The sequence below is a fragment of the Mesocricetus auratus genome, unplaced genomic scaffold (genome assembly GCF_017639785.1).
Source record: "Mesocricetus auratus isolate SY011 unplaced genomic scaffold, BCM_Maur_2.0 Super-Scaffold_100676, whole genome shotgun sequence".
NCBI classification, from domain to species: Eukaryota; Metazoa; Chordata; class Mammalia; order Rodentia; family Cricetidae; genus Mesocricetus; species Mesocricetus auratus.
Window position 1 is genome coordinate 56,708,297 of NW_024429266.1, and position 27,510 is coordinate 56,735,806.

At 47.5% G+C, this 27,510-nt stretch overlaps 2 long non-coding RNA genes across 3 annotated transcripts; one reads left to right on the plus strand and one right to left on the minus strand.

The window, feature by feature from the left end:
• The first annotated feature begins 4,887 nt into the window (after nucleotides 1-4,887).
• On the plus strand, nucleotides 4,888-11,069 carry LOC121137081. Of its 2 annotated transcripts, none has more exons than XR_005874302.1 (3): nucleotides 4,888-5,063; nucleotides 9,794-9,977; nucleotides 10,957-11,069. It is a non-coding gene; the product is annotated as an uncharacterized LOC121137081 (long non-coding RNA). The 2 variants fall into 2 exon arrangements; XR_005874301.1 differs by lacking the exon at nucleotides 4,888-5,063 and adding an exon at nucleotides 9,062-9,162.
• Nucleotides 11,070-11,853: 784 nt separating this feature from the next.
• On the minus strand, nucleotides 11,854-15,808 carry LOC121137080. Its single transcript, XR_005874300.1, has 2 exons — nucleotides 14,684-15,808; nucleotides 11,854-14,431 (listed from the first exon to the last, which is right to left on the minus strand). It is a non-coding gene; the product is annotated as an uncharacterized LOC121137080 (long non-coding RNA).
• Between the last annotated feature and the right edge of the window lie 11,702 nt (nucleotides 15,809-27,510).

A 27,510-nucleotide genomic window follows, 5' to 3' on the forward strand; every position in this document is an offset into this window, starting at 1 on the left:
CTGTGTCACACTGCAGCTTCCAGGATGAGATCCCCCCCTTTCCCTTTCTTCCTTTTAAATTCTTATTGGGGGGATGGATTGCAAGAGCTAGGATAGATATGAAGGGACAGGGAAACGAACGGGATGGAGACGCATGGTGTAAAAGACACAAAGAATAAATAAAAAAAGTTTAAAAAGAAAAGAATGTGTAATTACCTACCCAGTTAAAGAAAAAAATAAATTAAAGAACTTCAAGTTAGGTCACCCAGCAATAGGGAAGAGGAATAAAAGGAAGACAGGGTTTCATGAGCTGGCTTCCGGTTTGTAATCAAGACTTGAGCTGTTGATTCATGGCTCAGCCACATGTACCGGTCCTCTATTCTGAGCTTCATTTTCCTCAGCTATAAACTGGAAGAAGTAAAATTCAGCAGGGCACTTATGAGCACCGCATGGTATAATAGACAACCCGATACACACATAGGGGCGGCTGTGACATAATTGGTACTCAGTGAATGCCAGTGCTCTGTCCCATCTTGCTGTTCGGTGCTCCTTTCGGTGTCACCAACCCTAACCGAACAGGAGGGCTGTCTCCGTCCTAATGATGGCTGGATCACTCAAGCTCGGTCTTCATTCGGTGTTTGTGCATGGTCAGGATGGCAGCAGCTGTCATGCCATATGACAGCCTGGCCTGCCGGTCTTCGTCAGAGGACCTGAGTTGTGTCTCTGTACTTTGGAGGCTGCACGGTATTGGGAAAGCATTTTCAGAACCCGAGATTTCTCATATGTAAAATGGATTAACAGTGCCTCTCTTTGTCCTAGTGTCTCTCCATCAGGGTTCATTACAAGATGGAAGAGCAGTGCACTACAAGAGGCTATCATGTTAATTCCCATTGCTGTCGCTGTGGCACGATCCCTGGGAGGAGCCATTTAAAGGAGGGAGAAGTGGCTCCTGTCTTCAGAGAGCCCAGTCCGTGGCTGGCCGGATCCATTGTTCCCAGGTTGTGGTGAGGCAGAAGATCACGGCAGAAGGACATAGAGGAAGAAAAGTGTTGCCTCGTGGTAGACAGAAAGCCTAGAGGGAGATAGGAAGACATCAGGGACAGAAACCTATCTCCTAACCTGTCTCCATGTGAACCTCAACTCCCCAAGTGGTGACACCCTCTGGGGACCCAGCTCTCAAGACTGTAGCCTCTTGGGCAACACTCCTATCCAAGACAGGACAGTGGGCAGAGAACAGGAAGCCACTGCCCTCAGGTCAGGTCCACAGCACTGGCTCTTGCAGTCAGGCTCACTACTTGCTGACTCACTGGGAATGGACACTCATGCCCATCTGTTTATTCATTCAATCTTACGGCCTGCTTTTGTGAAGCATCTACTGTGTACGGGACACTCAAAGGATCAGCCGGCAAGATGGCTCAGTGGAGAAGGGTGCTTGCTGCCAAACCTGACAACCTGAGTTTTGATGGCCAGAACCCTCATGGTGGAAGGAGAGAACGATTTCCTACAAGTAGTCCTCTGGTTTCCATACAGGTGCACACTACAGCACCATGCCCCACCCCCAACAAATAAATAAACAAAAATAGATGGTTTTCCTTTTTTTTTTTTAAAAAAAAAAAGCTGAATGGCTTGCGACACCACCAGGTATAAGAATAGCATTGAAAAGTTTATTTAAAAATATCAGTACACAAGTTATCTTCAGGGAAGCATACTATTCATTGTACTGGCTCTCAGATCTCATAAAAGGTATTAGAACTCCCCGAATAGATGGGTCATCCTGCCGGAAACCCCTCCTCTCTGTCTGACAGATGTTACACAAATGGGACTGGGTTTATTTACTCCTAATGGGACATAATGAGTACCTCATATTAACACTCGTGAGACCCTTGGCAGAAATGGACGAGAGAAGAAGACAGACAGACACAAATAATGGGCAAAAGTCTGGATCCAAAAAGAGGAAACTCTGTTGCTGGTCACCTGCAAACCAGTTAGAGAGCAGGCCAGACAAGGCACACGTGTGTGCATGCATGCAGGTGTGCAAGTGTGCCTATAGGGTTTTCTTAGAAGTGGCCTATTTTTACCCTCTGCAGGGAGTCTCTAGGGGCAGCTTGGTGGTTGTGTTCGACCCTGCTTCTGAACAGCACAGAGCATCTTTCTTGGCACATGGTCTCATTTGCTTCCAGAGTAGCTTCGGAATTTAAGAGCAACAGGCAAATTCCCTCCCACCTGCATGCATGAGAAATGAGCTAAGCCCAGAAAACCCATTTGTTTTGCCTGATGTAGTGTAGCCAGGACTTCAAACCTGGGCTGCCACCTTCCTGATCCTGGCTCTTTGCATTCCTGCTCACTTTGAGTTGAGGAATACTGTGTCAGCTCAGGAAATAGTTCTGTTCCCTTAGAGGGAGAAGCGGGAAGCAAAAGCACATCCATGGGCCAAGTCTGACGTTGTTTTCATGGAAGGTGACAAAGCCCTTACTGGTGCTGACAGGGCAGTGGTTAGATTCAGCCACTGTAGGAGGAGAATGGTCCTTGGGCCATGTTTCTGGGATTCTGGATCATAGAACAAGAACATGTGACTTTTAGGGCAATCTCTGGAGTCCCCTCTCTTCTTTCTGGAACTTTCCCATTTCAATGGGAAACCTTCGCATTGAAATATTCTCTCTCTCTGTCTCCCCTCCCCTTTCTCAGGATTCATGAAAACGTGTTTCCTTCTCATCGTGTGGACCTGAGAGAGTACCCAGAGAAGAAACCAAACAACAACAATTCAGTGGCTTCCTGTCCTGTCTGCTACACCAGAGGGGAGGGAGTCCCAGGCCCGCACTCTCACATGCTCCAATGCTCAGCAGGAATAACCAAGCAGACCTTCTCTGATGGGAGACTCAAATGAGAGAATAGACAGGAAAGAGGCAAGAAAGCGTAGCCAGCTATCCGGTCTTGCCAGCACAGGTTAGCAGCCATTATCGTTGCAATAAATCCTTGGTTCCCAGAAGCTTTCTGCTAACCAGACTCCTCTGGGACTCCTTCTTTCAAGGCAAATGGTTTTGAATCAAGCTGATATGGGGAATTTATCTCACGATGAAGTAATGTCTGTCCTGTGCAATGTGTTCAAGTCCCAACACCTTCCCTTGCCATATCAGCATTATTACCTTGAGATGTGGTCTTCTGGAAACATCTTGGGACTCATTAATGTCTCTGCTCGTCAGAAACAGCATGTACCAGGTTTACCAAGCTGTGCTTGGGGTGGGGAAAGAGCAGTTGGACCTTCCAGGAAGATATTTAACAAGAGTTTTTAAAATAAAGCATAGTTACTTAGAAAGCTCAATTTACCGAACAATTCATTCATGAGCTTTATGGTCGGTTGTGCTGCCCTGTTACCTCTGAAAGCTTTCCAATCAAGTTTGTTGAATTGGATTGAGGTCATGAACCTTGTCTTCTCACTCAATAGGCTGGAGAAGGATGACAGATGAAGCCCGGCCAGGAGGGCCCACCAGTTTGTCCTGGGAGCCAGCTGAGGAGTCCCGTCTGTCATTGGCAAGGTCATAGTGGGAATTCTAGGACCTCCAAACTTGCCAATACAGGAGAAACTGTGCACCAAGGAAACATCCACAGATTTATTGCTAGGTGTGATGATGACAGGTGTCTATCTCCCCCCCCCCCCCCTTTAGACATTTATATTTGGCTATGAGAGACATGGTGCTATCATTTGGGCATAGATTTAAAGCATATACAGCATCTTATATAACAGCACCCTAATTTCACAGAGCATTGTCACCCAATCAATTAGGGTCATAAACGAGCCTCTCCTGGATATTGCACTTATCTCTCAGACCAGTTGCCTCAGATAAAGGGGGGTGCAGGGGAGATTTGTGAACATGAACTTATCACTGTACTATTTTTGTATTAAAGTGAACTTTTGTATAAGACACCATCACAATGGGACCCTGTGAGTCCCTGATGATTGTGTTGGCAGAGGAGACCCACTCAGATAAAGAAAGTGTCTACATACGGAATATGTGAGGGTTCCCAGTAAGACACGGCCCTGACCTTTGCAAGAAGGAACTCAAAGGTCTGGTTCCCAAAGTCACTGTGCCTCTTTCTGGGCCTCAGTGTTGTCTTCTGCTTTTGGTAAACTGGGCACTCAGCTGCTGTGACTGGCAGAGAAGCCTTGGAGAAACCATTTTTACCACTGCGGCCACTTTATACACAGACCCATGGACCAAACAGCTGGTAGCCGGGGGAGGAACTGACCATAGCAACAAGCTTTCTTTTGGGAAGCTTCCTGTGAAGTGGGTGTTCTCCACTGGACCAGCAATATCCTCATGTTCTTCACCTATCCCAAGAATTGCAACCACACAGTCTCCCTGAGAGCTCTGGTATCATATTAATCTACAACGGCTCATCTTTCCATGCTGCTAAGCTGCTACCCACAACACTGAATAATCTGTGTGTAAACCCACCTTCCTTTCCGAGCAAATCAGTTATTTTGTCCAGGTTCCTCCCAAGCCCCACACTGAGAGGCTGTTCTCTGTTACTACTTTTTAGAGCCATCTCCAAGTACAATTGTGCACATTGGCTGGTGTCAGGATTCAAATAAGACTATTCTAGAAACCAGGCCTACAGGTTTTCCCCTTTCAGTTGAATGATCAGGGTTTGGGGGTGGGAAATTCCCATGAGGGCTGAGGAAGAGGTGGTGAAATGGGGAAAATACAGTCTTGGCTAACTTGCCTGTGACTCCCAGAACTGCATTGAGTCAGTTTCATATAGAAAAGCTCAGTCAACTATGAGATGCCACTGCACATGCCTGACTTTATGACTCGATGAATGAGATCACACCTATTCATGGTCACTGTAGCTCACAGAACCACTTGGACAAAGGTTTGTGGTTTTATTTTAAGTGTCTAGATACTTAAATACCATCAGATCTGCTGGGTCATTAGACTGAAATTGCAGAGTCGCCTGTACTGCAGCCCGAGCTTGATATGCAGTTCTCACTTGTTTTGATACTTACCGTCATATGACCACCTCTTGGGTTACTGAGCAAATTGGCCAGGATGGAACACCCAGACATTTCTTCCAAAATCAAAGAGGTCAGGGGACAATCAGCACTTTTCCTTGTGATGCACGGTACAAAGTAGACTTTTTTTGTTTGTTTGTTTGTTTTTTTGGTTTCATGAGACAGGATTTCTCTGTATTGTTTTGGAGGCTGTCGGTCCAGCCCCGCCTCCAACTCACAGAGATCTGCCTGAGTGCTGGGATTAAAGGCATGCGCCACCACCGCCCAGCCAAAGTAGATTGGTTTAACTTCAATACTGGAAGGGCTGTCCCCGCCGTGCTCTACATTTTATGGGGTTATTATTCCCCCCCCCTTTGTTAAACCTTTCACACAAGGGATTTTGTTCACAGGTTTATCTGACATAATTCAATCAACATAAATGGCCATCATGAAGACCTGTGATATACCAAGGTCCCTTTGAGCTATATTGTGATAGCAAGTAGAGGAACTGATGTAACCCTGAAGGCCATGAGGGTATACTCCTGTCTCAGCCAGGTGAAGGCAAAGTGTTTTTGACTGTTCTTACTAATTAAGATAGAGCAAATTGTTTTTGCAGTTCATAGTGCTGTAGCAGATAAAACAACTAGGCCAGTAGAACTACATACATAGTCATTCCCTATGACTTGTATGGTTGTTTTGTTTTTGTTTTTCAAGGCATGGTCTCTCTGTGTAGCCCTGGTTGTCCTGAAACTCAATTTGTAGACCAGGCTGGCCTCAAACTCAGAGCTCCACCTGCCTCTCTGCCTCTGCCTCCTGAGTGTGGGGATTAAAGGTGTGTGCCACCGCAGTCCTGCTTTTGCTCCTGATCAAGTAGGTGTTAAACAGAGATACTTTTGGAGCCACCATTTTCATCTTCCAAGGCCTCCATGGTGACTCTAACTTAGGTTGAATTCTAGAGATTGTGATATTGCTTCTGGTTTCTTCTTTTGGCAGGTGGGTAAATGAACAATGGCTGCCTCCCAGAGGCCTCCTCTTGGCCTTTCTTACCCTGAGAGTTGTCCTGTGACTACAATAGGATTCTTCCATTTGCCACTTACGACCTATCAGGTTCCTCTTTCAAGAACTGGGGAAGCAGACACAGGCTTGGTCCATGGTCTTGTTGGACTACTTCTAGACAGCCCCAGTGGGATCCCGAATAGCTCCAGGTCTTTGTGAGCCCTCACTCAGGCTGGTGGATCCCAGTGCTTTGTTTTGTTATCTTCCCACCTGTGTAGGTTAGCATCAGTTCAGTTAGGATCCAATAGCCTCTGCCAAGCCTGGACATTTCCGTTCTCTTGTGTCCAGTCATCCTAGCAAGTGGCCTTCTAGCTTCTTCTGTGGAGACTTGGAAAGAATTTACAGAATTCACTCATCACATTCCAGGGTTTTCCCAAAAGGAACCCGGCTTCTCAGTCAAAGGATTTCAAGTTAGTGAGCCATTTGGACACAGAGAACTCACAAGAAGTTAAGGATTCCCTACAATAGCTATAATTTCCCCAATTATATAGGTCTGTGCTACCTAACTGATCACCTGTGATGCCTACTGATCACCTGCATTGTGGCCAGTCCCAATGAGATGTGCTTACATGAAATATACACACTGAATTTAAAGACAGAACCATGTAAAATATCTCAATGTGTGTATTAACTTCCCACTAAAATAATACTTCAGACATAACAAGTTAAACATGTTGCTAAAATTGTTATCACGCGTTTTCCTTTACTTTTCTAGCATGGTTACTAGAAAATTTAAATTCATCAGTGTAGCTCATAGTATATTTCTGTTGGACTGATGATATACCTTAGCCAACTAATAGCATAATCTTACATGGAACAAAACAATTTGGTATTCCCCCTTCTGGCTTAAAGGCACTGAACCCACTGACTCTGACAGTCAGGAGCTATCACCAGCTGTCACTGTGGGTTCCTATCTCCATCATTAGTATCAGCAGCCCCAATTCACTGGCAATATCTCCCACTGTCACCTCTGGTTTGGAGAGAATAGCCAAGTATGCTAGTGTTCTTCTTGATAGCATTTAAACTGCTTTTATGAGGGGAGGGGAGTGTTGTCTGGATCTTGCTGGAGGCAATTAACAAGTTACACAGAACAGGTGCATTACATTTGCCCATCACACTAAGCTTCTGTGATGTGCTAAGGAAGCTGTGGCACACCCAGCCCCATTAGATACAGAGCACTTCGACAACAAGGTTTAATTACTCAACCAGGCAAGCTATTAGAGCCATTCCTGGCCACTTAATGACTATATTACATCCTGGATCCCAGGTGAATCCACTCATGTTGACAAATTGATTCTGTCCAACTATATATTTCATCCTTCTTGGTGCAATGTGTAGGAAATAAATAGTTAATATTTATTCCCATACATGTGTGGAATTTCCAGTCAATAAAAATAAAAGGTGCTACAATTCCTTCTTTTGGCAAGGGCTTACCATGTTCCCCTGAGTTGTAACTCATTATGAACCTGAAGGTAATTAAAATAAGCAGTACTGACCTACAGGGCTGTATATTCTCCGCCCCCCCCCTCTCTCTGTGTGTGTGTGTGTGTGTGTGTGTGTGTGTGTGTACATGTGTGTGGAGATTGGAGGACAACTTAGAGGAGTAAGTTCTGTCCTTCCACCATGTAGGTTCCAGATACAGAGTTCCAGTCATCAGGTTTGTTGTCAAGCATCCTTACCCACTAAGATACCTTAGTGGCCTAATATGTAGCCTCTTTAGAGGTCACCCTTGTATGTGGAACTGCTGTCTCTGGTGAGGGAGATTTGTGGTGATTAGGGCTCTGAGCAGTTCTGTTTCCTTGGTGTCTCTCCAAATGTAGTCATTCTACCCTCAGATATCTCCTCCTTCACAATGCATGCCTTAACATTAGTGTAGAGACTTTATGAGCTGCATTTAACCCACTGTAACTCAGGGCTCTTCGGAAGCCTCCTTGGAAACCTTCTGGTTCTACACCCAAGTATTGAGTTGGACATCCGAGGCTCAGAGGCTCAAAGCCCACTCATCCCCCTCCCTCCAGCACAATCAAAAAGAACCAGTCCACTCTGCAGTTGCAATTACTGCTTCTGCATTTACTACAGTTGCTACAGCAACCAACTGACCTAGTCACTTAAAAATCTAGACTTCCACTCCATATCAACACTGGTAATAATTTGAGCATAATCTTAATGCTATTTTGTGCCACACCAGTGTCCCAATTCCCTCAGCAATTATGCCATTTATGTCTTTGGGATGTGAATAAGAGACCTGGTGGCACAATACCATTTTGAAGGTTGTTTCTTAGGACATCATTCCTGTCACCAGCTATTGAATTAAAAGGAGTCTCAGCAGGAAGCAGCATCTACACTGAGTTGTGTAGAGAAAGACATCTTAATGATGAGCTATGGCAGAGACGTGAACAAAATTGGGGACAAGAAATAATGTCTCCAAACAGGAAGTAAGAATGGGAATTATGGAGGAGGACTATGTAATGAGAGCTGCAGTATGGGAGGGTCACAGCCATTGCCAGGGGTGTGGCAAGGGTGAGGAAGGGGCGGGGAGGAAATCTCCAGCTCCCTTGTCAAACTCACTGGAAGCCAAGAGGCAAAAAGAGCCCAGTGGTAGGTCTAAAACATGAATGGCTGTCCCAGGCCTCATGCAGGGTGAATCAGATTTCAGATGAGCTTCTGGAGGAGGGCAACGGGAAAGCCGCGAGCCTTCCAGACAGTGCACTTGCATGCACAGTCTCCTTCAAGCCCTCAAACTCAGTGTCGACGTGGTATGCTCTACTACCATCTTAATACACCTAACAAGGAGCGGGCTCAGACATCGGCTTGCTCCGGATCATAGAACTGGACACCCCAGGTCTGCAACTTGACCTGTGCAGTTTGAACTTGATTTCACACTAAGTGATATTTGTTCAGCTTCGGTACAGAGTTGAGTTTGAGGAGAGAATGGGCGGAGGGTGACAGGGGGTTGAGGCCAAAGTATGGAAGACATGATAGCTGACCCAAGAAACTCATTAGCTCCCTTTTCTTTTCCTCAAGCACAGGCAAGGATCATGTCTGCTCCCGCTTGCTTAAGGCCTGGAAGAATTAAAAAACCAAGGACTCAGGAGGTTGGGAATAGAGCCAGCCTTTTCCTGAGTGTGGGGAACACGGTAATATGGGCTTCTCATTAGCACCCCCTTTTCTGTGCATTTAGGCTGTACTGAGCCCCCCACATCTTTATTTTATTTCATGGATGTGAGTGCCTTGCCTTCACATGCAGGCCTCTCGTTGTAAAGGTCGGAAGAGGCCATCAGAACCCCTGGAACTGGAATTACAGATGACTTTAAGTCCCCACATGCATGCTGGGAACTGAACACAGGTCCTCCGAAAGAGCAAGCCACCTCTCCATCCAGGGCTCTTTCACTCCTCACCACCATGACTTCTGGGTAGAGCCCTTCAGCCAATCAGCAAACAGCATTCTACTAATGACAGAGGTGGGCATATGACCAAAGTCAGACTAAAAGGAACCAACAAATCAACTCCTCATATGTCATCAGGAGACTAAGGACCTGAAAAGACATCAGGGCACACCTTTTATTTGACTAGTTTTCTTCCAATGGAGTCTAGACTGAAGCAGTGTCCACGAAAGGCAGACTAAGAGATGACCATAGTCTCAGCCTGGCAGCACTTGAGCCCTAATCTGGCTACACCCAACATGAGCAGTCCTCTGGATTTTGTGTTACATAAACCGCAGATTTGCTTTCTTTGCCTCAGACAGATCTCTGTCTTCTGTAATCACAGGCAGATGTGTGGAAGAGAGGGACCAGCTCATCTTTCTTCAAAGCCTTTGTCCCAAAGATTCAGAAGCGTGGGGCAAAACCCCAGGGGAAGAAAGCTGAATGCGGGCAGAGGGTGAGGAACAGGAAAGATGTCCCCGACATCAGAGAGAAGATAAACGCTAGAATCAACACACGCCCCCACAGAGGTATATTTAGTAAACTTTTTCCTCACAGGGCTTGAAAGATCAAAATTGCTTTTTAAAAATAATAAAAAGGAAACAGCCACTGTGGTTTCTCTTGACACAAGCCCAATTTCTTGGCTGTCACAATACTTCCAAATAACATGTGTAAGGCTTTGCTGGGCTGTCTCTTTTGCCTTAAAACTCAAGAGGAAAAAAAGAAAACCAGAAAAGCCTGCAGTTCTCAATGCATGATGTGTGGCCAGAGGCTGCTGCATCTCTCTCACGCCTGGCTGGCTTAGGGGCCCGATGCTTCATGGCAACCATCTTTGGGCAGATGAGATGGGGTCTCAGAAAAGAGCCCAGGCTAGGACAGACCCCTGTAATTAGCTGGGACCCTCTGGTATCTGCCTGGTCCCCCCCAGAGGTGGGCACGGTGAGCCAAATTCCTTGCTGCCCTGAGACCCTCTTTGTCTCCCCTATTCCATGCTCCCCAGTGTATCTGCACTCTCTTGGGTATATTTTCTCTTCCAGCCCCCTGGGGAGTAAAAAAAAATGGTATCTTACATTCCAGGTTAGCGGTCATGTTTATAGTTTTGATCCCATTTTACATTTGGGATTTGGCTTTATTATTTTCTTTTCCTTATATACTTAAAGACTGTTAATTAACTTTGTGAAAAGTATAAATTTACATGTAATAAAATGTAGTCATTTTTGGCATTAGGAATGTTTTGGTAAGTGGGTACACCTGTGTGACCATCATTAACACACCATGCAGTTTTTCACCAGGAAAGCTGCTTCCTGTCACCAGTCCTCCTTGAATCACCCCTGTCCCAGAAGCCACTGCTACACATGGCAGATATGCTTCAGTCATAGTTGATTAGGGTATAATGGAATTTATACCAATGTAATCATATGATATATACTCACATATTTGGCTGCTTTCTCACGTGTCTTTGAAATCCAGCGTATTATGACTATTCCCATCTCACCTCTTCTATTGCAGAGCAGCATACCACTGTATAGATAGCTATGATGTCTTTACTCCCCTGCTGATGGACGTTTGGGTTGATTATACCCCCCAAGACCAGACAAAAGATAAACACTTGAAATAAATAAAGTTGATGTGAAAATATGTGAACACCTTCACTTCATTTCACGTGTCTCTATGTTAACTGAAACTTTTGAATGTATGGGAAATACATGGTTATTTTATGGAAATAGTCAAATTGGTTTCCTAGTGTGGCTGGATCATTTTGTTCTTATGCCAGTAATGAGAGTTCTAGTTGCTTCCTATCCCTACCAACACATGGTGCTGCCAGTAATTTTACCCTTTGCCATTTTCATGGATGTTGAGTGTGTCTCAACATAATGAATGGATTCTCGTTGTGGTTAACTGTGCCTTGCTGTGATAGATGGACTTTTATGGATGTTGGGTCTTGTGATAGATGGATATTGATAGATGAAGGGTGTGTTTCATTGTGGTGAATGGATTTTGATAGAGGTTAAGTATGTCTCATTGTGACTGACAGATTTTCATGAATGTCGAGTGTGTCTCATTGTGACAGATGGGTTCTGATGGATGTTGAGTGTGCCTCATTGTGATGGATGGGTTCTGATGGATGTTGGGTGTGTCTCATTGTGATGGATGGATTTTGATGGCTGCTAAGTGTGTCTCACTGTGGTTTTATTTTTCTTTCCCCATTACTAAAGGTCTAAGAATTTTTTTCATGAGCTTACTTACTGGTTGCTTGAATATTCTTTTGTTTTGTGGATGATCAAATATTTGCCCATCTTTTGTTTATTATTGAGTTGTAGTAGTGTTGTATATACATTTAAACACACAATTACATGAAAATATAATATGCAAATATGCTCAGTATAGGTCATGAATTTTTTTTTCTTAACAGTTTTACTTTTTTCGTTCCTTTTTGTTTTGTTGTTTGAGATCAGGTCTTACTCTGTAGTTTTGGCTGGGCTGTTACTTTCAGCGACCCTCCTGCCTCTCCCTCCCTAGTGTTAGAGTTTCAAGAACATATTTAATTACTTTTGATGTAGTCTAATTCACCTCTTCTTGAAGTTAACATCTGTTGGCTCTTTTCTGTTGTCTTATCAAATGCTCGAATTTCTCCAGTAACTTATAAAACTTAACCAGACAAAAATCCCTTTATTGAACCCCATAGCCCTCTCTAGTCATGTCTTTCTGGCCCCTTGCACAGCTAAGCAGCAGAAAAACCAAATGTCTTCATTTACTGTCCCTACATCTAAAACCTCGTTCTTTCTTTTACCTACTCCCACCACTCTTCTGTGACATCTCTGGGAGAGCAATGGACCCAGATGCAAAGTCAAGTTCTGATATCCAGGTGTCCAAAACTTTCCACATGGTTGGTTCGAAGCAGCATTGCTGGGAGTGAAGCTGAATGGAGACAGTGCTGTGTGGTTGAACGGCAGGGACTAAGGAAGCCGTCTGACCACCTTCTTATGTTCCAGTCTTGTTTCCCAATAACATCTTTTCATCATTGCCTAATAACTGTCACATTATGAGATGATTATTACCTCACAAACGTCTACTGAGACCGCAGTTACTGACGGACACATTCTGATGACAGAGACTGTCTCTACTCTGAGATGTATGACTTCCAAACCCCAACACTCCACTCTCTCCTCACAACCATCCGTAACCTCTACTTCCAGGGTATCTGCCTTCTCTTGGCCTCCTTGGCTACCAGACACACACACACACACACACACACACACACACACACACACACACACACACACACACACACAAAGCACCTGCACACATTAAATAATAAATAAATAATTTTAAAAGAGAAGTTCATGGTCTACTTGGTGAGGTGGTGAGCCATCTGTCAACACAGGAGATAAACAAGAATACCCTGAAACAGCTGCAGAAGGAGAGCCTCACTCTGGGGGAAGTACGTGAACATAGCATGAACATGTATGACAAGGGAAAAAGGGGTGGCTGTCACGCCATTCGTGGAGAACACTTCAGCTCACTTAGGGAGTGGGGGTAGCTGAGGGAACTTGTGGGAAGCACCCAGGACTGAATAACAGCACTGCCTTCGTGGTGCAAAAGTGCATACACATCTGCCCAGATCCTTCTCCTCTTTTAACAGAGGGCAGCACAGCCAGCCATACGGCTGAGCTACAGTTCCCAGCTTCCTTTACGGCTGAGCTACAGTTCCCAGCTTCCTTTACGGCTGAGCTACAGTTCCCAGCTTCCTTTACGGCTGAGCTACAGTTCCCAGCTTCCTTTGCTGTGAAGTGGGAACATGTGTCTACGCTATCCCAATGGAACATGAGCAGAAGCCATGTGTGGCCTTTCCAAATGAAAGCTTCTCAGCAAGTGAGCAGGCCTCCTCCATGCTATTCCTCTTTTTGGTAACTGGTTAGAGACAGCAACACACTCCCAAGGAAGGATGGAGCCAAGAGATGGAAGGAGTTCAGGCTCCTGAGTGATGCTGTAGGGCCGAGCCACTCTGCAAACCCAAGCACCTATACAGGAGCAACCAATGAGCAGATGTGTTAAACGGGAGAAAACTCGGGGTCATTTTTATTCTTGTAGCATAGCCTACTCTATGTAAATGCATGCAGATTAAGGTACATTTGTAGAAAGTTTATAAATTATACATACATGTAGAGCAAAGAAAATGGAGTAAAATACACCAAGCTGTTAATAATGGCGGTTATCTGTGGGTGGTAAAATTATGGGTGAATTTAATTTTCTTTGAACACGTCTGCCTTTTCCGGATTTGCTACAGTGAGCATGTGTTATTTTATATGCATGACAAATATAAATTCTCTAAATTCAGGTAGTTACACAGAGATAATGACAGGTTAAGAAAGAGCTTTATCACTAGGTGGCACGTAGAAAGTCTACTCACGTTGCAGACTCGAGGACAGAGAAAAGGGAAACGAGACAGTTGAGTCCCTCATTCTCCCAGGCTCACGGAGAGATCCGGCTAAGACACAGCTGTGGGTTGCAGGCATCACTTGCCTTGTAAAGGTCAGAGCACTTGTAGGGAATCACTTCTTCCTCTACAGGTGTTCTGGGGAATCAAACTCAGCCATCGGGCTTGGCTGCAAGCACCTTTACCCACCGAGCCATCTCACTGAGCCTGAGCACGCTTGTGAGAGCTGTGGAACCTTCAGGAGGTCAGGAGAGGCGGTGTCTGAAGGTTTCACGCAGCTCGATGCTCTTTGCTTCCTGGTAGACCTCCATGTGAACATGATTCTCCCAGTCTGGATGCCACAGGCCGAGCCAGCCCTGCAGCCAATGCCTCCACCTCATACTCTCACGATGGCCTGGTGACCTCTGAAACAATAAGCCAAATGCAGCTTTCCCCCCTCCTTCGAGGCGTTTCCGTCAGAGGTTTTGTCACTTGGATGAGAAAGGTAACTAACGCAGCTTCTCTTTATGTTTTCCTCACCTGACCATGTGACATACACTGAGAAACCTGGGGGTCAGATGGAAAAGGCAGTCAGGTGTACAAAAGCGGGACCCGGGAGAGACAGATGCAGCGTAAGCCGCCCGCCCCAGGGGCTTCCTGAAGCTTACTTCCTCTTGGGCTTCCACGAGAACTCAACCCCCTGCCTTTCTGCCTTTCTGCCCACGCGGTACTTGTCACCGCCCATCTTCTCGGCTCCTCCTAGGCCCCTCTTTAGGTGTCTTCTCACACCACCCTCTTCTGAAATGGTCTCGTCCTTACCAACACCCCTCTGTCTGTCCTTCGGGTTGGCTCCAAAGACTGATGGAGAACGGCCCGTGGGCCTCACAGCTGAGGTCATCCAGCCCTGCTGTGCCCAGCAGCCTCCTCACCACCTCACCATCCAGTTCCATGTCCGAAGCCCCCCAGGGCTGCCCTCTCTCCTCATGCCTCTTCTCCAGCAGGTGCCAAGGTTGTCACTCCAGGTGTGAAGTCACCCTTGGAAGGCACCTCATGAGTCCACCTCCAACGCCACGCCCTTTGCTTATGCCTCCTTGCCCTATGGGAACTTCCCTGACGGGTTCTTTCCTAGACTCTCGAGGGCCCCTATTTTCCACAGAGCCCCCAAAATGAGTCTCTTAAAAAAATTGTGAAATTATGAATAGTTCATATGCAGAAAAAGGCACTGGAAATAAATACAGTAAATATCTGCATTTCTGCCACCTGCGCATAACAAGTAGGAAGGATTCCTACCTGTCTTTTGCAACTAAATAGGTCTAAGGAGAGATTCTAAATTGCTGCTTTGACTAAAAAAAAAAAAAAACCTCAGTGGGACAAGTCTGGTGGTTCACCTATTAATACGAGCGCTTGGGAGGTAGAGACAGGAGGATTACTATGCGTTTGAGGTCAGCCTAGGCTGCACAGTGAGTTTGAGACAAGCCCCCCGGGCCATGTAGTGAAATCCTGTCTCTAAAACACCACGGAGAGGGGGTGGGGCTTCGGTGGGGCAGGGCGTGCCGCTCAGCGGTGGGGTGGGGCTCGTCGTGAGACCAGCGAAGGGTTTTCAAAGACTCAGTGGCCCTAAATTCGCTTAATATAACTTCCTCAGGGGCACTGGTGTCGACAGCCTGCACACTTAACTGATTCTCCAGGCCTCAGAGTATCACTTTTCTCATCAATGTGACCAAATAGCTGGCAACAAGCGACTTAACAAATATGGCAGGTTCACTTTGGCTCCGGGATTGAAGAGCTGTGTTCTATCGCAAGAAGGAAGGCGTGGTGGCAGCGGCGAGAGGCAGCTGGTCATATGGTGTCTCCCAGTCAGCCGCAAACCAAACAGGAAGTGGGGGCGGGGCCACCAAAGTGACCCACTTCCTCTAGTGAGCTTCTTCCTCCTAAAGGTTCCCCAACCTTCCCAAACAGCGCCACCAGCTGGAGACAAAGTGTCTAGCACACAGGGGGGCATTTCGCATTCAAACTGAACGCTCGTTTCCTGGTAAAACGGAGATAACGTCAGGGGCTGTTATACGAGTTACATGGCATGGCACCCAGCACATAGTCCACACGCTGGATTAATTAGTTTCTTCCTTAATAACCCTTTAAAAATTTATTCTTATGCAATTTCTTTCATACATACTTTGATCATATTCCTCCCCATTTTCCCGTATTATTCTCCTTCTCCCTCTCGCTGAACCACCTCCCATCGTGTCCTTCCTCCAGTTTCATGTAGTTTTTGTTTGATTGTTGGTGGATCCCCGCATTTAATCAGGGTTACTTGCCAGGACAAGGGTGTCGGGTTATTTACCCGAACACCAGCAAGCCTAAACGTTTACGACAGTGCCGGCTGCCCCTCAACTGTCCGTAAATCCTCAGGAGAGCTGGCTCTCGACGAGCCTCCCCGCCCCCGTGATGGATGGATGGGCTCATCCCTGTGCAGGCGAGGAAAGAAGGAAGCAGAGGGAGGGGACTTTCAAAGGAAAGCGAGAGGGAACGGAAAAGAAAATAGTAGTAGACTTTAAAGAACGACTGGGGAGATGAAAAGATGTTTAAATGGAGGGAAACAAAAGACGTGGAATGAAAGGGAGGAGGCTTTTTTTTTCTAGGACAAAAGAGTGCTTCCAGTTGAAAGTAACTCGAGTTAGTGCGGTAGTTCCGGCTGGGTTGGAATCCCAGGCGTGGCTGCGCTGGCACAGGACCAGCTCCACCAGGGGGCGGTGTGGCGCTCTTGCTCCCTCCGCCTGCAATCCACCTCCTCCCAGAAGATGGAGGGAAACACCGAAGGAGTTGATGTCACGTCCCTTGCTTAGAGTCTGCTACTTGTTATTTGAGGGATAAGACAGGCATCGAGCTTTTCGGAGATTAATTTTTGATTTATTGGTAGTAACAATGATTTATTCTGATACACCCCCAGGGCAAAGAAGGGGCCGTAAATATTTTAAATGCTGCTAGCTGGTGACAAGAAACATTGCTGGTTGGGGAGTAAGGCAGATGGGAATTTCAAATGCCTTCCCTAAATTACTTAAAGGCAGACTGTGAGAACTTGTTACCTTGTTAAGATCAAGGCTGGTGGGGGTTGGGGGAGGAACATTAAATTGTCTTATTAACTCACACAAAATCTGTTTTCTTTGCTGAATCTATGGGCTCTCCCTGTGATGGGACACGTCTGGATTTCCCAGCCTTTTCCCAGACTTCTGGGAGAGTGGACTGTATATGGGGACTAGTAACAAGAGCCACCCACCGGGTGGTCCTCTGATATAAGGACTCCAGGACCAAGGGCAAGGCAGGACATGGGGAACCCTCTGGACTAAGAAACTGACCCAGCTTCTGCGCCTGTTAACTGGATTGATCACCCTTACTGGTGCAGTGTAGTGTAGACTAAAGACTGAGTGTGATAATGATTTGACATATGTCCCCTCACCAGCCTCTGTCTCATCTGGTTCCATGCTGGGAAAAGACAGTTACTCCAGCCTCTCTCCTGCCTCTTATGCCAGTCCTGACTTTTAGAAAGAGATGGGGATACCCTCCTGCATGATTGCAGAGCTGCCTAGAGCACTGCACCACAGCCCACTTGGGCAATCAGATGCAAGCCCCTAGTGCATTGTGGGTGGCCTGTGTCAGCTCCCTGGGCACTCATGTAACCTGTATCACCCCTCTTGGGGCTGAGGCTAGGCCAAGGAGAGTCAGACACTCAGGGATGCTCCCACAATTTAAAAATCAAGATTTTTAAAGTCTTTTAAAAATCAATAAGTAGGAGTTTGAGAGAGGTGCTTGCTGTGAATCCCTGGGGCCTGCGTTTAAGTTCCTAGCACCCATGCAAAAGCCAGGTGTGGGGACTGGAGAGATGGTTGTGCAGTTAGGAGCATTTGCTGATCTTACAAAAGGACCAAAGTGTGGTTTCCAGTACCCATATGAGGCAGGTCACAGCCACCTGCAACTCCTGCTCCTAGGGATCTGACACTCTCATTTGGCTTCCCTGGGAACCAGCACACTCACGCAGACACTCATACAGATACACACATGTGCATATAAATAAAAATAAAATAACCTGCAGGGTGGTGGTGGCACAAACCTTTCATCCTGGCACTTAGGAGGCAGAGGCAGGCAGATCTCTGAGTTCAAGGCCAGCCTGGTCTACAGAGTGAGTTCCAGCACAGCCAGGGCTACACAGTGAAACCCTGTCTTGGCAAACCAAATCAATCGAAGAAAAACAGGTGTGACAACATACACTCATAACCCCAGTGCTGGGAGGTGGAGATAAAGGGTCCCTGGAGCTCACTGGAAGCCAGTCTAGTGCTCTCCCCTCACCGGCGCCGAGGAAGCCGGCCCTGAAGGACGGGTAGGAGACTTCTGGAAACACAGCGGCCACAGAGGTGTGAAGGCACAAGGCTTGTCTGGCCACTTGAGTGCAGCCTTTCTGAGTCTGATCAGGAGAGGAAACAGCAAAGAGGCCCAACACCTCCAGGCAAGAGGGGGCCTGGTTCCCCTGCTGGCCACCCTGGCCAACAGAGCTGTGCTGTTGGGGTGGAAGGCCGATGTCTTCTGATGGCCTCTGCTCTTCCTTCTTCAGGGAACTTTGCTCCCAGAGGTTTCTGGTTGTGTTTGGCTAAGGGAAGGGATCCCAGCAGAGAAGACTGAGGAAGGGGTAGTGAATCTTAGTCTCTCGCCACAGATTGCTTTTTCCCCCCTGAACTCACAGCTTTTCTCGAGCTCTCCGTGTACACTAACCTCTCTTTAAACACACAGGCAACGGCTCTCTCCTCCTGTCCTTTTAAGTTCAGAATGGCCATGGCCTCACCGCACCTGACCAATAACCCGCAGATCCTGCTACATTAGGGCGGTCTGTGACAACAGGAAGAGGAGGTGGACAGAGAGGTGACACTGGTCCTGTAGATGATTAGTCTGTGAATTGGTGTGTGCACCTGTGAACACTGAGAGGTCCTCCCACCTGCCACAGGCAAGCTGCAAACCCAGGAGAAAGCCAGGTGTGGTCTGACAGCCTGAGCCGGTGGTGTTGACTCCAGTATGAAGGCCTGAGAATCAGGAACGCCAAGGCAGAAGATGATGGATGCTGACCTGCTGTCTGTCTGACTGGCAGTTTATAAACAGCGTGGTGCTTATAGAATGCATGGTGCTGGCAGCTGACAAGGGCTTCTCCCAGCATCATATGAGAAGGAGAACATGTGTGAGACTGAGAAGAAGGGCGGGGTCAAACTTAACCATCAGGGACCTGATCCCACCATAACTGACCCCCAAGATCGGCCCCATGACCTGACCAACCCTTAAAGGTCTTGCATCCCTGTAGCCTTCCGCATGGATCTGGGAAGGGTTGTCTCAGCTCAGCAGTCAGGAAGACTCTGAACTCACCCTTCCTCCACGACTTTATTGCATTCAGGAGGGTCATTCACTATGGACTGACATTCCCCGACACCAAGGAGGGCCATCTGCAGTACTCCATCCACCAACCAGAGTGCTAACCTCTCCTGGAAATTTCCTTGCAGATATACTTAGAAATTATGTTTAGGACTGGAGAGATGGCTCAGGGGTTAAGAGCACTGTCTGCTCTTCCAGAGGACCCAGGTTCAATCCCCAACACCCACATGGCAGCTCCCAACTGTCTGTAACTTCAGGACCCAACACCCTCACATAAGCATACATTCAGGCAAAATACCAGTGCACACCAAATAAAAATAAATAAATATTTTTGTTGTTGTTTTTGTTTTTTGAGACAGGGTTGGCCTTGAACTCACAAGAGATCCACCTGCCTCTGCCTCCCAAGTGCTGGGATTCAGGGTGTGTACCACCACCACCTGGCCTAATTAATTATGTTTTAAAAATTATGTTTAACCATATATCTAACCATGTCTTGGCCTAGCCAGGTTAACAGAGTTATCCTCAGACCTGTCTCTGTCTTTATAACTAGCCCCTTTCCAGATCTTCTTCGAAGTCCCCACATTTGAGCTGCTGTGTTTCCTGCAGAGGTCTTAGACCACACTCACTCACTTGTTCCTGTATCAGCTGCTCACTGGACACCTCCTGTGGATTTAGACTGTGGATTTAGGAGTGAATGAAGCAAGTGTCCCTGCCCGCCATCCCCTGTGTTGTCTGGCTGATTCTTTTTTTTTTTTTAAAGATTTTATTTATTTATTATGAATACAACATCCTGCCTCCATGTATGTCTGCACACCAGAAGAGGGCACCAGATCTCATTATGGATGGTTGTGAGCCACCATGTGGTTGCTGGGAATTGAACTCAGGACCTCTAGAAGAGCAGTCGGTGCTCTTAACCTCTGAGCCATCTCTCCAGCCCTGTCTGGCTGATTCTATGGCACCTGTGTGCCTCTTATCTCTGACTGTCCAGAAGAACAGTGTGCCTGCTTCAGCTCCATGCCAGTCATGTTTGTAGCCTGAGCAAAGGCACCCCAGAAGGCTAGGGAGGCAGTGTTCCTGAGGCTGTTGGCAGTGACCCAGTTATGACCATGATGGCTCTGAGAAGCCAGCTCTGCACACCTGGACATGTCACTAACTCACCTTTCCTTGTTTTCAAGTGAAGGGGCTGGATTGGACAACGGTGGCCAGCTTGGAGAGTTCTGTATTGGTACTGCCAAAATCTGGGGTTAGAATATCAAGATGCTATCTAAAAGCATCCTGGACCTTCTACAAGGAGTTTGAAGGATGGGGGAAGTCTGGGTCCTCTGCATCGTGCTGAAGGATATCCTAAAACGACTATGTCATTTGCTTTTAGGAATCTGGAGGTGGAAGGGCCCCATGGGCCCTCCAGGGACCTCTAGTTCCTTCACACCTACTCCCAACCCCCATACCTGCCCTTTCTCCCAGGGGCATGTGTGTTCCCTGAAGGTGGAGGGCACAGAGAAGGCAGACTTGGAGCCCTCAACGTACCCAGTTAGGCCCAGTGCTGCCAGCTGGCCAACCAAGCATCTTCAGAGGCAAACATATGCATATAGATCCCTGGATGCACCTGCTGGAAGAGCCTGCCTGAGGCAAATGAGAGTCCCCACGCTTCATGCTACAAGCAACATTCCCAGACTCACAGCACATTCAGGGCTCTGATGTCTCTTCCAGGCTGGACCTAGTCACCACACTTTAAAAAATGATTTATCTGTTTTGATTTTATATGTATTGTTGTGAGATATCTACCAGAGAAGACTACTCAGACGTAAGTCCAAGTCAATAGAAAATCTTTATTTTCCAGCCAGCAACTGAACTCGACGTTCCAGACACCCCCACAGCCCTGAGCCTTTCTCAGGGAGGATTTTAAAGCACAAAAATTTCATCCTGGATTGACACACCTCAGTTTGCAGTAATACAGAAGCCAAAAAGCATGATTAGTACATTTAGAGACCTCCCCAGAGCTATGGACTTTGATGGAATAGGTCTTTGTTATTATTTTGACAGGTGGTGCTGTCTATGTGCTGGGTTACAAGGCCTGAATGATACTTCCATCATGGCTTTAGTTATGCTAAGGTCTGGGGGCCTGCTACAGTATGAGTGTTTTCCCTGCCTGTATGTCTATGCATGAGTGCAGTGCCCATGAAGGCCAGAAGAGGGCACTGGAACTGGAGCTATATTTGGGGGCTGTGAATCAAATCCAGGTAATCAGGAAGAGCCACCTGTGCTTGGAAGCTCCAGGCAATCTCTCCAGCCCTCTAGTGACCACACTTAAGACAACTAGCAGACAGGGGAGGATGGGTAGGTAGCTGGGCTTCCTGCTGTGAGTCTGTTGGCAGTGAGCAAGCCAGCTTTGCTGATTCTACCTGGGCATAGCACAATGTGTCTGGCACTTGTGTGCACACCATTTCCTCCCCTCAGAAACTGCTCAGGGAGGTATGGGATCATGAGCTCGAGGCTAGCTTAGGCTATATAGCAAGGCTTTGTCAGGAGAGGCAGAGAGGAGGGAAGAAAGAAAAGGCTGGGAATGCCAGGTGTAGGCAGGATGCTTCGAAGAGCAACCCTGAGAGCTACCACATAGTACAGGGCCCTTGGTCTAGGACTTGCCCATCTGAGGCAGAACCCTCTGCTGAGCCTGTGATTCCAGCCAGAGTGTCAGATCTTGTGAAGCTGTCTCTGGGCACCTGTACTTCTCACACAGGTGGCAGTGCCCCACACCATCTTCAAAGCTCTTAGCTATCCAGGCTGAGAAGCAGGCCTTGAAGCCTTGTCAAGAATGTCTGCAATGTGTGGAGTTCACAGGTCAGGCAGCACGGATCTGGGGGTCAAGAACTGGAGTTTGAATCCTAGCTCACTTGTCTGGGCTGTGGATCAACGGATGGGCAAATCTGTCCTTCGTGTGATGGGGAAAAGGTCATCACCTGCTACCATGGTGGCAACTGACTTTTGACTTTTCCTGCTTTGTCTATGCAGCTACGAGCACACTTTCTTGGAGCTGAGCATGCAGGCTTGAATCCTGGGTGTCTGTATAAGCCATGCTGACATTTCTAGTCCCCAGAACCGGGCACTGGGGTAGGCTCAAACAAGCAAAGACTCTTTCCCACCTGTCCAGACTTCTGTTTCATGTCTCCCAAGCGCTGGCCACCCAACTGCTGGACCAGCTAGAACTGAAGCTGGCTGACCACATCCCGGAGTCCAGACAGTACACAGGGTGCTGAAACCCTGCCTTTCTCTGCCTGAGAGCTGCCCGCCCCATCTGTCCTGAGCAGCCCTGCCCAGTGCACGGGCACACACGCTACACACATCAGCAGGGCATAAATATTTATGACATGCAACTAATGCAAAGGCTTATAGGATTCCTGGAGCTTCAAGTGGGCGCCCTTTGCACAGGAAGCATTTTCTGTGAGGGGGGGGGTCCTGCACAGGAGAGCAGTGTGTGCAAGCAGAGAGAGGGATCTTGGCCTCTTAGAGTGTCCTGGAAGGCTGCCCTTCGCTGCGGCAGCTTGAGTGTTTCCATTTTCGGGGAAGCTTGGTCGGCAGCTGCCACCTTGCACTGACATTCCATCGGCCTTTGAAGTGTGCTCTTCAGAAGGCCCGCCCTGGCCTGGCCGGATGTCCACAAACCACAGGATGGAAAGCATTCCTTACCCACTCACCTGCCTACTCATCCTGCTGAGTCCTCCGGAGTTGGGTAGAGCAGAGGGCTCCTATTCTCACCATCACAAACTTCTAGACGGCTCTCAGAGCTGAAACCAAGAATGACTGCCCCTTCCAAAGCCCTCCATAGGGCTATTCAACCACATTCCCAGCACTTAGCCCCCACAGCAAGACATGCAGGTATCAATCCAACCGTGGTGGTGCACACCTGTAATTCTGGCACCCAGGAGGCAGAAGTAGGAGGATCCTAAGGTTTGGGGCCAGTCAGGGTTAAACTAAAGTTACATAGTAGGAACCTATCTCAGAAAAGAAAGGAAACGCAAGTATCTCAGACTTCCAACAATATGACAAAGGTTCACGCATATCTGAGTCAATTCCTTCTCCTCTGATCAGCCAGTATCCTCACTGGGGCCGTCTACTAACACCCGCTGATGTGGCTTTTCTAGGTTCTGAGGGAGCTGGTGAGGAGTGGTGAGCAAAGTCATGAGACAGGAGACTTTCTGCAGAGGTCCAGCCTGGGCCTGGAGTGGAGAGCTCCTGCCCTGTGGGCCTTTTCCTGGGGCCGTCAGCAGTGGTCAAACCTGACCTGGACCATGGCCAACCCAGAGTGGAGAGGGGAGTGCTCCTTTAGTGGACGGAGGGGCTTCCAACTGACCTCCGTCAGCAAGATTTAGCCACCTGGGAACTCCCACCTCAACGCCTCCAGTGCGCTCTCCTAAGCCACCCCCACCCCAGCACAGTCTGACTCCTCTCATCTGTTCCTCCAGTCAAAACAGCGCCTTTCTCCTGACTTTAGACAGTTCCTCTGTTGAGGAGGTCAGGAAGAAAGCCGAAGGGGTGTGGGTAGGGGTGGGGGAGGCGAGCATGGTGCTAGTCCTTCGCACACAGCCCCACTCCAGGGCCTCATGACCAGCATAAATTTCTCCTTCTTCCTCCTAACCCTGGCCAGCTCCCTGTCACTGCTAACAACGCTGCACTGATTTTGTTCACGTGACTGTTTCCCCCCAAAGACCATAAACTCCTTGAGAGCAGAATCTATGCTTTGTTTGTGTTTTTTGTTTTGTTTTGTTTTTTGTTTTATGAGACAGGGTTTCTCTGTTTTGTTTTGGAGGCCGTCGGTCCAGCCCAGCCTCGAACTCACAGAGATCCGCCTGCCTCTGCCTCCCGAGTGCTGGGATTAAAGGCGTGCGCCACCAACGCCCGGCTTGTCTGTGTTTTTGAACTCAACTGCCCACCAGTGTCCAGGACAGAGCAGGCTCACATAAGCACTTGGTGAAAGCTCCTCCAAGCTTTATACATTCACAAAAACAAGCGGAAGTCGCAGCTATTCACGCTGTTCTCCAGCAAGGCCCGTGTGGGGCTGGAGAGGAAAGACCTGCTTGCCGCCTGCAGGGTTTTCCAGCGGGCTGCTGCTGCTGCCGCAGCTCCAAGCACATGACACAGGGTCAGCTGCCTGCCACCTGCTGGTGTGTCATTCGTGCAGCAGGAGTGGACCCCTGTCCTTGCAGCAGAGAAAGCACATCACCCAGAATGAGCGCAGCATGAGCAGGCTGCCTAGAAAGACAATGGTATCCCTTCTCCGTGTTGATGGCACGCATTACCTGAGAACAGGAGGCACTGCCCTGAGGTGCCAGTCCCGCTTTAAACACAGAGGGGGGATAGGCATGAGTGGAGCCCAGTCCCCACCTTCTAGAGCCACCCGTGGGGCTGAAGACATGTGCCAGGCAATGTTCAGCTAAGCAACTCAGGCAGGGAACAATTATGGACTGCACTGTGTGGTGTGACCGTGGAGGTCCCAGGGGTTGGGGAGAGAGGCATGACTAATGACCAAAGGCTGGTGGCATTCTGTGTGACATACAGGAGGATGGGAGGTGGAGAGAAGAAACTGAGGCAGGTGCAGCCAGCAGTAAATTCCAGATCCCACGTGCTGTACGGTGAGCACAGCGGAGAGAAGGTCAATTCCGTGGGCTGAAGGGAAGGAGGCAAGAAAGCATTTAACAGCCGGGTATTGGGGCGCACGCCTTTAATCCCAGCACTCGGGAGGCAGAGGCAAGCGGATCTCTGTGAGTTCGAGGCCGGGCTGGACCAACAGCCTCCAAAACAATACAGAGAAACCCTGTCTCGTAAAACCAAAAAAAAAAAAAAAAAAAAAAAGCATTTAACTGATAGGACAAGAAGCAACAACAGTGTGCATCCCAAAATACTTCAGAGCGTCGAGTGACTGGCTATGCTTAGTGGTAACTGGAACCCTTCTTCTCTGTAATTTTTTTTAATTTAAAGTTGGGCTACAGAGATAGCATGCTTGCCATGCAAATGTGGAGGCCAGGGCTCAGAGTCCTAGAACCTGTACCAAGCCATGCATGATGGCCTTCTGCCCTCCTGGCACGTGAGAAGTACAGACAGGGGCTTCCTGGCTAGCTGGCTAGTTAGACTGCCTGGACTCAGTGAGCTCTTGGTTCAGTGAGAGACGCTACCTCAATAAACAAGCTACAGAGGACCAAGGAAGGCATCCAACATCAACTTTGGGCCTCTACACACACGTACATAAAGTATGTATGTACCCACATATATGTGTGCCCTTACAGTTGCAAGCATGCATACACTCACAAGGCATGCAAACATATGCAAAAGTTTTAATTTAAAACTAGCCCAGCTCACCTTAAGGAAATAATCTCACAAAAGACATTGGCTGACAGTTTTTTTTCCAGCGCCCACTGGTAACCGTCTTCTTCTCATCCCAGAGAGTCATAAGAATCAAAGCTTGTATTTTCACACAAATGACAACTGGTTGTTCTTTTATTTCAGTTAAAATATACAAGCGAGCGTTCCTTTCAGTCTTATAATGGCTCATTTCAATTGTCATCTTGGTTGGATTAATAAGCACCTTGGGGTGCTGGGGAGGTGGCTTAGTGGATCAAGAGCTGGGTCACGAGAACCTGAGTTTGAATCTCTACAGCACATGCTAAACTGGGTGCAGAGTTGTGAGCCTCTGATCCCAGTGCTATTATGATAGGACGAGAGGCAGAGGCAGCAGAATCCTCAGCTAGCCGGGCAGACATAGCAGGGAAGCAACAAGTGGAAGACAAGGACCACGGACTGATAAAACGGAGAAAACGATGCGCTGGAGGGACGGACTGGCAGTTAAGAGCATTCGCCATCAGGCAGAGGACCTGACAGGCCCAGCACCTACTGCCCGCACCAGGCAGCCCACAGCCCCTTGTAACTCCAGCACCAGGGGATCTGATACCCATCTTTGTTTCCGAAGGCAGCAGGCAGGCATGCAATACACACACACACACACACATGCACATACCCCCCCACACACACATGCGCATACACCCACACATATCCATAAGATGAAAATTACAGAAGCAAATCCTTTTATTTATTTATCTTTGGAGCAGCAGCTTACTATGCAGCTCTGACTGGCCTGGAGCTTACTATGTAGCTGGACTCCAACTCATAGAGATCCTCCTGCCTCTGCCTCCTTGGTACTTCTATCACATCTGGACCATAAATAGATATCTAAAAATAATATTTAAAGAGGAAAGGAAACATCCAGGTCAGCACCAGCTTTGTCCTTTCTGTACCCCTCAGGTGTCTCCACACAAGCCTGCAGCCCCACACTCCTGATGCCTGCCCTAGCCGCCATTTATGCTACTACATTCTGGCAAGGACTCTAGCCGCATTTTCCCTGTGTCCCGAGAACATGAGAGAGGATGAGGTCAGAGGTGAGGGACCTTAGGAGGAGGAAATTTCAAGATATCATAGTATACAAACTATGTATTTACCCAGATTTACAGATGGGGAAAACAGAAATAGAATAGAAAAATACAAACAAAACAAAAACAAACAAAAAAAGTGCAGTTTGGCCAAGAAAGGAATGTGAACCCAGTTACAGGTGCAGACTAAGTGTAGAAGGAATGCTAGTGTTGTGTGTACCCTGGGCTGTAGCCCAGAGGTGAGACACTTGCCTAGGAAGTGATGTGTGTGACGTTGTCTAGTTGACAGAAAATGGGCTTGTGACGGTTCATCTTCACTGTCAGCTTGATCTGATTTGGAACCACCTAGAAGACACAACTCTGGTGTGTCTGTGAGGGTGTTCCCAGAAAAGTCTAACTGGAAAAGGAAGACCAGGAATCAGGAGTCCAGACTGAACAAATTATGAGAAAACGATGAATACAGATAAGCTCTACCATTAAACAGCAAGCTAAAAGACTATTTCTTTCCTTTAGTACCTTCTTGTTAAGTATTTGGTAACAAGCAAAGTATCTAATACAAGTCCCTATAGAGTTGTCTTAATTTTATATGGTTTCATAGTATTTGACCAATTTCTTTGTGACTTTGTGACAAATTAATATAACCAGATCAATATTCATGAACTGTAAGGTTCTTTATTGTTGTAACTAGTGCTGAAACAATATTCTTGCATATCCATCCATGTACACATGCAGTTCTATAAGGGGCAGGAAAGGAAGCCTCAATAATGCTCCATAGAAGTGCCTTCGTGTGAGAGTACCTGATTCCTTCTCAGCAGGGTTAACTTT